The 11,813-nt window shown below is 38.9% G+C and overlaps 1 protein-coding gene across 1 annotated transcript in view; it reads left to right on the top strand.

The window, feature by feature from the left end:
- Positions 1–11,813, top strand: part of LOC142351147 (uncharacterized) — a 297,047-nt gene that overhangs the window by 119,914 nt on the left and 165,320 nt on the right. The gene's annotated exons all lie outside the window — the stretch shown is intronic.

Raw genomic sequence — 11,813 nt, 5'->3', positions numbered from 1 at the left:
GAGGCCATTTTCAAGAGGCCAAAAGTCAATAAGTTTCTATTCAACTCTTCAAGCCACGTGATGTGAGAGATATCTTACAATCTTGTTCGCTTTTGTAACTGTATATCCACTATGTTCTTACCGTTGCATTACAATTGAGTTCATAAATATTTGCTAATCTTAGTTTTTTCAGTATCGAATCGGTTTGATTTGCTACAGATGACACAATACGGTATCTCTGATGTATACCAGTTCATTTCGATAGAAAAACAAAACGAAAACAAAGATAAATATCAAAGATATGTTTATGCAAAGTTATTTAAACTTAAAGTCTTATTAATATTCAATTCTGTACTCATGAGTTGAAGTATCAGAAGCTGGGGTTCGTAACAGTTGAAACGCAGCTTCATTGACTTGTAGATACAAGACACAGTAGCAAACAATATACCGCTCAAAAATAACTTTCAATACAAGACACAGTAACAATTTACTGCCCATGAATAGTTTAATCGCAAGACACAGTAACACGTTATTTACTGCTCCAGTTAGTATATTTCTTGCATTTTTTTCTGATGTATGGGAAGAATGCTGTTTTCTGTGGCTGCTTTTGCTGTTTGTTGTCGTGTTGGTTTTGTTTATTCCCCATTTTCTCCACCTCACGTGACTATGACTGCAATAGTAACTATAACTAATCCTAGAACTGTTACGATGACATGATAGTGATTTCCCTATCTCAATTTTTATGCTGATGTAATTTCCAAAGCATGTTCTGAAAGCTCAGCGTCAAAATTGCCTTACGTTTCTTCGTGAAAACATTTTCATCAGTTTGTAGTATTGAAGCGAGCTTCACAACAGGCCTATGTAGACTCCGTCTTTCATTTGAACCGGTGCCGATGGAATTACTCTGACAGAGGCTTCAATGGTTTCTTTTACTTGACCGAGTTTGCAAAAACCCTTGTTTCTCACTATCTTCAGCCAATAAAACGAAATCACCTTGGCGCACATTCCTGTCAAGTTCGCATTTCCATTTGTTTCGACTGTCCAAAGTTGGCAGATACTTCTTTCGGAATCTGTCGCAGAATAGAGATTCTAGTAAGCTTGTGATTGTCGAAAGAGTTTTCGATGATCAAAAACTCTTCTGCGCATGGTAAATATGGTATACAAAAGTTTACAAAACAAGGGCTCGCACACTCGGTCGAGTAATAGAAACCATTGAAACAGAGCATGATTTGCTTGATAGTTTCCAAATCGTTCACGTCCGAACTGAGTGGTGTCAATAGCTTTGCATTCTATTTTTGCTCAACAACACACATTGTGGTTGAGAGAACATCTTCAGTAGTTGATTTGTTCCTCAACACTGCATACATTCCTCCTTTTCAACTTCTGACCAGTCGCTCCCACACTCCTCCAAAATGGGGTGCTGCAGGTGGATTGAATTTCCATCTGATCACTTGCTGCACTAAATGTTCTCCGATTCTGCCTTTGCTCCATGACCTGGCATACTCTTTGATCTCTCGGCTCCAACAAAGATCGTTCCGTGGTCACTAATCATTTTTCGTTGGTTTGACTCTTCGAGCCATAAACCGCATAATTGCGTTCAGATAACTGTGAGTGTCCAGCTTAGGGACTATTTTTAACTGCACGGCTCGTAATGTTAGACAAGTGAACAAAGAAGACTAACGCTCTTCAGTTCTGCGCCCAATTGTTACGGTAAAGAGCCAAAGTAGTCTACTCCAACATTTGCAAAAGCTGTTGAAGCATCAAACTTTTCTGTATGTAGCTCTTCCATTACGGGAGCAATTGTTTGTGCTCCGCCTCTTCGTCACGTGATATATTTATTCTTTATTGAACGCAAGGCACTTCTCACGTCAATAATCCAGAAACGTTGCTGAACAATGTTTCTAACACGTTCAGTGCCCTCGTGCTGATTTATCGTGTGCTCGTTACGCTAGAATAATTCGGTCTGTGATGTTTCCAATAAAACAATATTGCATGCTTTGCATTGAAGTCCAACTGGATTTTCCCGAATCTGCCTTTGGCACGAATAAGTCCCCTTTTGTCAATAAAGGGTGAAAACTGCAGAATGTTCCCGCTTTTTGGAATCTCCTTTTCAACTTTGATCGATTTCATCTCTTCAGTAAACTGTTCTTGCTGTAGCAATTTGAAGATGGTTGCTTTGGCGTTTTCCTTTTCTTCAATGCCAATTATCTTTGTTGCCGGTCTAGTGTTGCTCAATGCTCGCTGCACATATGCCATTGTAAATACCAGTCGGTTGAAACTGGTAAATTGCTCTCATTGAATTATTGGTTCCTTTACTTAGGCGGTAGATATGAAGGCAATTTGTTCGTTTTGTTCGTCGGAGGTGGATTTTAATTTCACCTGTTCAGGACATTCATTATATAGTTGCCTCAACCCGGCCGGCCCAGTGAGCCTTTCAATTCTCATAAGTTGATCAACGTTGATGGTTGTTGTCCCGTGGTGCTGGATTGTTGATACCACTCACAAGATTCCACTGCAAAACGTCAGCTGTATCTAAAACCTCCGCAAATCAGTTCGTCACAACCACTTGTTGTTTGATGTGAGAGCTGGGTATCCATTTCAGAACAGTAGTAGTGTCTGTCCAAAAGTTAAAACTTAGAATGATTGTTTCGTGTTCCGTAACTATCTGTTTTTCCATCCTCACAGAATGACTGCCGCTGGTAGTTCCAAACGTGGTATCGAAAGGTGTGGCATCGGTGCCACCAACACTTTCCGACGACAAACGCTAGGTCTGATGAGTATTCCTTGGGCTGCGAACGTAGATATGTCGCTGCACAAGGTGTGACTTTGGATGCGTCAGCGAAAACATGAAGTTCCTTTTTGTTCGTGAGTGCTGAAGTATCTTCTATCGATGCTGGTTTCTGCAACATCTGGAAGCTGATCTTTCCATTTCAGAAACTCCTCTTCTTCGTTAGGTTCCACTGAGTTGTCCCAATTCTGCCCAATTTATGTCCAGATGCCTTTCAGGAGTCGTCTCGTTTGAACACTGAACGGTGCAAACAGTCCAAGAGGATCAAACAATGAATTTAAGTCCAAGCACGGACGAACCCACCTTACTAGGTTCTACTTCCACTTGGTTTGTGTTGCTGATTGATCTCAAGTCATGAGAGATTTCTTCGGTCACTCTGCAGCAGTTGGTGATCCACTTTTTCAGTTCCAACCCATGTTTTGACAGAAGATGTTGCAGTTGCTTGAAAACATTGATTGCTTCTTCTGGAGTCTTGACTGACTTGATAAAATTGTCCATGTAGAAAATGTTTTGGAGCAATTGGAGACTCGTCTTTGTGGTCAATTGCCACTCGCTTCAGAGCACAATTTGCACAGGTCGGTGAACTCTTTGCACCTAAAACATTGCACCTAAAACTCTTTGCACCTAAAAACACGACGTTGACACTCTTATCTTTGCAACTGATCGTTCACTGTGGGTCGCAAAGGGAAACTGAGGCAGCCTTTATCAATGTTCCTGCGATTTCATCTTGCACTTGCAAAAACATTGCTTCAATATCTGCGTTTAGGGCAATTGGTGGTTCTCGAAATCGCAATATTGTTCCGATCAATCCGTGTAGTAGATCGGGTACGGCTAACAACTGTCCATTCAAGCATACATCTTCGTATTTTTTTTGCAGCTTTGCAAACACGGCGAACGTTAACCGGCTTGTTTGGATTCACTGCTGGTTGGTTAGACAAATACCAGTCATTTACGAAAGTTTCCTGGACTTCCGTTTTACCGAGGATCTTCACAAATCACTTTTCAACATCTGTCTCAATTGACTGTTGACACAATTTTTTCAAATTTGGGTCTCGTTGGGATCTTCATTCCAGTGAGTAGAGCTGAACTTGAGATCAGTTGTAGTGGTTCGGAAGAGTATTTTGTGCTTCACTCCAGAGCATGTCTACTTCCTACCGCTCGCCTGTAAACTTTGTCGTGCTCTCTAACAACTTCTGAGTTTGTTGCTCTTTCTTTGACTGACTTAAAACATTCACTTTGGAAGTATAGGTTTCTGTGTCCCATCACGACTTAACACTTTCAGCCATTCTCGCGTCTTCTGTGTTGGCAAAATGACAAACAGTTTGTCTTCTCTTACCCTTCATGGGTCAAGTGACTACCTATCCTAATTCCGTCAGGAAAGCGACAGATTCACTTCGTGTTCCTATCGTGTAGTCTAATGCCTTTTGTTGTTCCAAGGCATCTTGACATAGAAAGACTCCAACTTCCATCAAGTTGAAATTTTTTTTTTGGAAGTACACTCTTCGGCTGAAACTTTGTTTCAGTTTGTTGTAGTTTGTGTTTCCTCATGCAATCGACGGATGTACAAACACTTAAAGCGAATGCAACCTTGAATGCAGTTCTTTCGTTTTTACAGAAAATTTTGGTCTTCAGATCCTTTGTCCTGTGTACGCCTTAAGCATTATCTTGGTGCCTTGGGTTTGCAACTTCTCCTGAACGCTTTGCTCGATGAATGATACAGTTGATCCGCTATCGAGGAAGACATTTGTGTTTAGTCGGTTGCGTCCACTCTGGACTGAGACAGGAACTATCGAAGAAAGCTTTTTTACTTTAACTTATTGTTGCAGCACTTACGCTGACTGCTTGATCGCCCTCTTCCATTGGTTTTCTGAGTGTAGCAATCAGTTATGCCTTTAGTAAACCCATTTATACCGCAAATGTTGACCTTGCATCTTTGATTGCATGTCTTTTTCCCAAACATCCATAACATAAGGGTTCCTTCCTAACTGCCACGTATCGATGATTAATGTCCATAATCTTGAATATTGGACAGTTCCAAATAAGATGGGTGCCATCAGCAAGCGGACTGTTTCTCTTCGAGACTTGCTTCTCTCCTTCTCTATTTCGTCTGTCTTTTTTGCGTTCTTCTTTCAACGCTGCAAAACCCTTCATGCACAAATGCCACTTTTTCCTGACCACTTCTCAAGAAGAGTTAGATCAGGTATATCTTCCTGCCAATCATCTATATGAAACAACCATTTTTTGAGTTTTGAAGGCAACTTCTCTATGGCGAGATAATGTTTTGCACAGGAATTCAAGAGTCGCCGTCGTAATTGTAATGCTTCGAAACGTTAACGAAATTGCTTATAGTTATTGAGTAATTAATTAGGGCATTTGAATCGTGAGTTTTTAAAAGCTGTTGTGTACGTAACGCTTCAAGCTGTGCGTCAAATTTGACCCTGGTTCAAACTGTAACGCACTATACTTGATTATTTCGGCTTGCGTGACCAATCTTTATCAAAAATTACTCATGGGTACGTTTTCTGGTTCATTTTTCGAACGCTCAAATTTATGGTTGTATGCTTTTTCAGTTTTATCTGATCGGTCAAGCCATGAGAATACATCTCTGTTTCTGGTCTCGTTCCATTTGAATGGGAATCGACAGCGTTTTCTTGGAGCAGCATAATCTTCTGTGTATAAGTGCTTAATGTCAAGGGCTTCCTTTTGGTATTCCAGATTTAGTGCACCATTTTAATCGAAATGTTACATCTCTAGCCAAAGTATCTTTCTTTTCATTGCGAATTCCATTTTCTTCAAGCGAAGCGTAGACGAAAAATCCTTCTCCAATGCAGCAAGTTTCTCAGCTTTTATTGACTTCCGGCTCGAGGTTTTTAGGCCGTTGTCTTCGTTTTCATTACCATTCCACGCTGAACGAAAAGGATTTTGTTCTACTGAGTATGAATTATCTGCAGGTGGTTCTCCTTCATTGTTCTGTAGAAGCGAACTACTTTGCAGATTTGACATAATTTTCTGTCCGTAAATATATGGTAACCAATCTTTGCTTAAACTTTGAAGAATTCCTGTTGTTCTGTGCGATGTGAATTCAAACCACTGTTTGTCGAGAGGTTGCTGATATGGGTTTTCGATATTTTGTTCCTGTTGATAAACCATTTTGAATTTCCTGGGCAGGCCTTTATTCTTTATAATATCGTAACCCTCTTGTGTTTTTGTTGTTGTTGCCCTGAGCAGGTCTTAATCTGCTTATCCTGGTTTCTGAGACTCACTGAGTCGCAGCAACCTGGAATGAGTCACTTTGTTCCGTATTTTAGGCAACAGCTTGATTTTTGTTACTAATGACTTCTTTGAGAAGTTAGCTTTGTAATTTTCTCTATAAATTTAATAGCCGTTTGTTTTCCAGTGTCTGGGTTGGCGGACCAATTTTAACGGCTGTTCTTCCAATCAGATGCTACGAGGAAAGTTTTACACTGCCCAGTTTGTTTCAGTGGTTCAAAATCTGTCCGGATATTTTGTTTTTGCAGTCTGCTTTTGTAACTGTTTATCCGCTATGTTCTTACCGTTGCACTACAATTCAGTTCGTAACTATTTGTTAGTCATAGTTTTTTTGTATTGACTCGGACTGGATTGCTATATATCACAAAATACGGGATCTCTTTATGTATACCAGCTCATTTCGATAGAAAAACAAATCGACGACAAAGACCTGTTCATGAAAAATTATTTAAACTTAAACTTTTATTGGTTTTCAATTTTGTACTCATGAGTTGAAGTACCAGAAGCTGGGGTTCGTAAGAGTTGAAATGCAGCTCCATTAACTTGTAGATACAAGACACAGTATCAAATAATATACCGCTCAAAAATAACTTTCAATACAAGACACAGTAACAATTTACTGCTAAAGAACAATTTAAACGCAAGACACAGTAACACGTTTTTTACTGCTCAAGTCAGTTTTTTTTGTGCAATATTTATATGAAGAAAGCCGTTTTCTATGGCTGCTTTTGCTGTGTGTTGTTGTGTTGCTTTTGTTTCTTCCCTCCTTTTCTCCACATCACCTGACCATGACTGTAATAGAAACTATAGCTACAACTGGGACTATTACGATGACTAATAGACAACTGATACAAAAACTTTTTCCTATCTCAGTTTTTATGCTGATGTATTTTCCTAAGCACGTTGTGAAAGCTCAGCGTCAACATATTCAGATTTTGTTAGTGTTATTACCAATAATTTTAAAACGACTAACAAAAAACAGTGTAAGAATGCATGCATCCATAATTTTATTCAAGATATTTATATTAAATCAGCTAATATTGAAAAGCATATTCTGACATTAGGCCTAAGTTACAAAGCAGTTTCTAAAAAATCTGCAATCAAAAAGAGGTTCAAACCTTTATGCGTTCAGTTATAATGACACAAAACGAACTTGACTGGGTGAACATATACATCGAAAATGTGTATTAAAGAAGTTATTTCTAATTGTTCAGTCTTCGTAGTAACAATTTTAACTATATGATTGTTTGTCTGCTGAATTTCATTTTTCCGTCTAGTTTTTTTCGAACAATATTTGAATTAGTAGGTACTGGTAACTAACAAACAAAAACTCTTTTACATTTTGGTAATCATCCCAGCACATCTCGGACTCAACTATAAAAGAATCAGAAATATTGTTTAAAGATCTGATACAAACCTTTCTTCCGAAACAAAAAAAACTGTACGAAAGTTCAAACGGTCAAAACCAAAAGCAGAGAGAAAAATTCACAATTATGACCATAACAGATGGTCACGAAGTTGCCAAATATATGACCAAATTTCAAGGATTTGATTGAGGATTTTTAAGAAACTTCTTGCTATCACAAGCTAAAGTTCAGAAAATGTCATTCTTCAGAAGCTCACAAAAATTATTCAAATTAGTTTTGACTTAGGTGGTTGTTTCCTAAATTGATTCAAGAATGTTCTCACAACGCAAAAGTGCACTCAGCTTACGCATACGTAATCTTTTTATTTAAACTGCGAGTTGCAGGCAATATCCTTGATGCTAGTAATCTCTAATAAAAAGATTCTCTTCTAGTTGAACGCGCACAGAAATTGCGTTATAAAATGTAAACAGTTATTTAAAAAAGTGCTATAATTGCCCATTTTTATATTAACAAAGTGCACTTGAACTCGCAATTATCTACATATTTAAAGAAAATGACTTGGACAGCAGAAGTTACAGAGGCAAATGTTTGGAGACTTTGTGAAGACATTTTTTATCTGCGTTCTTCTGCAAATCTGAAATTAGGTATTAAAAACTAAATTACAAAAATAATTGCAAATTTTTGAACTTTAAATTCACAAAATAGAGTTTTCAACTGTTGAATTTTATGTTACGCTATTCTTTTTCTTTTACCGTTTTTGAATGCAATAGAGCGAAAAACTATATTCAATAATACTTTTTTGAAAGTTACTGAGTAAGCATTTACTGGAATTATATCACACGTTGTAAAGTTGGCATAACATACATGTGAAAAAGTACAACTAAATAAATGTTTCATCAATCAAAAAACTTTCCAAATCGAAAGGCTAAAAATTTTGTTTTAAGATAAATATGTTAACAAATCTTGATCAAATGGTACCAAGAAATGTTTTAAATAGATGCTGTTTACAACCAATGAAAAAAAATAAATGTTATCCAAACTATAGAGTCTATCAAACGCCGTGTAGGAAGCGCAAAAAAGTGCCTTTGTAAGCTCGCAAGGTGAGTTGAATCCTTTGCCACAAAATTGCTCTTTCCCGGACTTGAGTCGCAGAGCTTTTCAGCGCTGAACCAGCATATTTCAAGAGTTAAAAAATTATTCAGTTCTGAAACATTGTATCTCCAGAATATTTTAAGTTTCTTTATGTGCAGTTTTTCTTCTATGTGATTAAATTGAGGTCACAGAGTTCGCCCAGGCTAAATTTATCCTGTATAGTCTTAAAATTACTCATACCTCAAAATTAAGTCTGAGCAGAGTAATGTCATACTTTTGTAGCTTTTAACTTGTAATTACTATAATAGTATACACACTTTATATTTAAGCTGGTTTGTAGGCAATTACCACAAAGCCCATTTAGTTTAGTGGTTACGGCTAATTGCTAACAAATTAAATGCTACAAGTACCCACGCGGAAGTTCGAATCGCATATAGAGCAAACCTTGTTGGCGGGAGATAAGCTGAACATATTATTTTTCATGAAGTAAAGTTTACTCAAAAATTAGACTAGCCAGTGCAAATAGTGACATGAACAGAGTACTGGCCATCCTAAAAAGCGGAATGTCGTCAGACTGAATCAGCGCTGATTTGCTCTGCCACCAACCTCCGGGTTGTCACATAAAAATTTTTATCAAAAAAGGTAAAAACGAGACTGTTTTCTGTCATGATAAAATTAGGAGCTACAAGACAATTTATTACCTTACGTAGAACTGTAGAATATGAATCCAACACTTCATTCAGAGTTCAACATATGTTTAATAACGGTTATTAGAAGTTTATAAGCGCTTAATATGAGATAAACAAAGATTGATGGCAAGCGTCTGTCAAATATGATTAACTCCCGAACCCCAATTTATCCATACTCACCGCTAAATGGCACAAAAATTATAAGTGAACATTGTAGCAGATCTAATTTATGGGTGTACAATTTCAGTGCTTTCAACGCCAGATACTTTTGAATTCAGAACAAGAAAAACTCTCTCTCTCTCTCTCACACACACACACACACACGAACACACACACACACACACACACACACACACGAACACACACACACACATTTTGATATATGTAAAATGAGTGAAAGTTAATGTACCGAAGTTTTCTTCATCAGACTTCAAATGGTATCGTGTACGCAAAGACACTGTATTAAAATCTGAAACAAGTTCATCAAAAAAACATAGCCGGTAGAATACCGGAAACGACTCGAATTGTCTTGCATTGTAATCTCTGACCTAACCTTACCGAAATCAGAACATCAAAATAGACAAGAGGAAAAAAACAAAAGTTGCCCAACAAACCACATTCAAGTGTTTCAAAAATGCCGACAATCTTTTAGGTGCGGGGGAGCTAGGTGGGGTGGGTGGGTGGGTAGATAGGTTGGGGAGGTGGCTAGTGCTAGGGTAGTTGGGGGGGTAGGTGGGGGGTAGCTAGGTGAAGGGAGGGGGTAGGGGTAGGTGGGGGGTAATTTGGGGGGGGGGGTGCGGGGCGGTGAGGGGGGGGGGGCTGGTAGGTAGGTGTTGGGGGGTGGAGATAGGTGGTGGGAGGATTCAGGTGTTTTAAAAATGTCGACAATTTTTTAGGTGCGGGGGGAACTAGGTGGGGTGGGTGGGTAGATAGGTTGGGAAGGTGGCTAGTGCTGGGGTAGTTGGGGGGGGGGGGGTGGGGTAGGTGGGGGTAGCTAGGTGAAGGGAGGGGGTAGGGCTAGGTGGGGTGTAAGTTGGGGGGGGGGGGTGAGGGGGGAGGTAGGTGTTGGGGGGGTGTAGATAGGTGGGGGCGGGGGAGGGGGTTGTGCGGTGTAGTTTAGATAATTAAGGCTGACTTATATAGGAACAAAAAATCTCAAAATGACCTCTTCACCTTGAACATTACAGCAGTTCCTAATTACTATACATTACAAACGAAGCTACTTTTAAACTCCAATGTTCGAAAACAGAAGTCAACAATCAAAAACGGAGGTAAATGCTCGAACAGAAAGAAGTCAAAGTTCAAGTCATGAAAAATTTTGCTTTCTGCTCAAAAAAACCTGTAGAATCTCAACACTCCTCTTCGAGTCGTAAAAACCTGTACAATCTCATTACTCCTCGTCGAGTTGTAAAAAACCTGTAGAATCTCAATACTCCTCTTCGAGTCGTAAAAAACCTGTAGAATCTCATTACTCCTCTTCGAGTCGTAAAAACCTGTAGAATCTCACTACTCCTCTTCGAGTCGTAAAAACAACTTGTTTTCATATGTTACATGCTTGAAATTGCTCCTCGTAAGTGTTAGTGTTATTTTTTATTTACTATAAGTCACTGCGTGCCAATTTCTTTTGTCACGACGAAGCGACTGTGGTATCCTTTTCAAATTTTAATGAAATAATAATTAAAAACAAATATTTTTTGTCTCCTTAAATTTGGTTGCTGCACTCTAGTTCCGTTTGGATACGAAATTATAAACCTTTGCAGGATCTGATTAGACTCCAACATTCTCTGTTTAGACTATTTTTGTGTGCGAGTGAGCAAGATGTTAAATCTGTTGATTTATTTATGCACGTATTATAGTAATTACCATAATTATTATCAATTATACTAATAATTAATTGACCAATACACCATTCACAAAATACAATTGGTTCATCAAGAAATGTTCGTAGGAAATAAAGAAAAACAAATTTCCAGTTTCCTCTCCTACACCTTGAAAAATTGATATGCTTCCATGATTTCTTGTATCCAGTCTTGTATGTATGATGAAACACGAACGAAAACAGAAGCCGGGCCGGAGCAAAGACGTGTATAACTACTGAGACCATAAAGACATACTGGCTCAAAACTTCGGTCTACCAAGGGATAGATGGGTCCACCGGAATCCCCATCGCAAGTACCTCGTCCGGAAACCTCTGGATACAACAGCACATATCTGCGATATTGGGTCAAGGTGTTCGAAGTTGCACGTTAGCTCGTCTCTTCATTGCAAAGTGTTTCCTTTATTGGAAATTAATCATTCAGTAAAATATCGGGTATATCAGGTCCTAGGGGGGTTGGGGAGATATAAAGGGGAAGTCCCAGGTTTAGGTTCCGAACCAAAATGAGCTATGATTACACCCACTCTAATGCACACCCATGAGTTCCCGGACCGAAATTACAGTGTCTGGACAGCAGTTCAAGCGCACAAAAGTCTGGTTCATGGTCTGGGTTTGGTCTGATCAGAGGTCACTTCGGTTTGAAAAGTCTGATCAGAGGCGGTTTCGAGCTTACTTCAGTCTGATCAGAGGCCGTTTCGAGCGCACTTGAGTCTGATCATAGGTCGTTTCGAGCGCACTTGAGTCTGATCATA

Source organism: Convolutriloba macropyga, chromosome 12, assembly GCF_964194025.1.
Source record: "Convolutriloba macropyga chromosome 12, txConMacr16.3, whole genome shotgun sequence".
Taxonomy (NCBI): domain Eukaryota; kingdom Metazoa; phylum Xenacoelomorpha; order Acoela; family Convolutidae; genus Convolutriloba; species Convolutriloba macropyga.
Note: the sequence above shows the minus strand (reverse complement) of the source record. Positions and strands in the feature narration are given on the sequence as shown.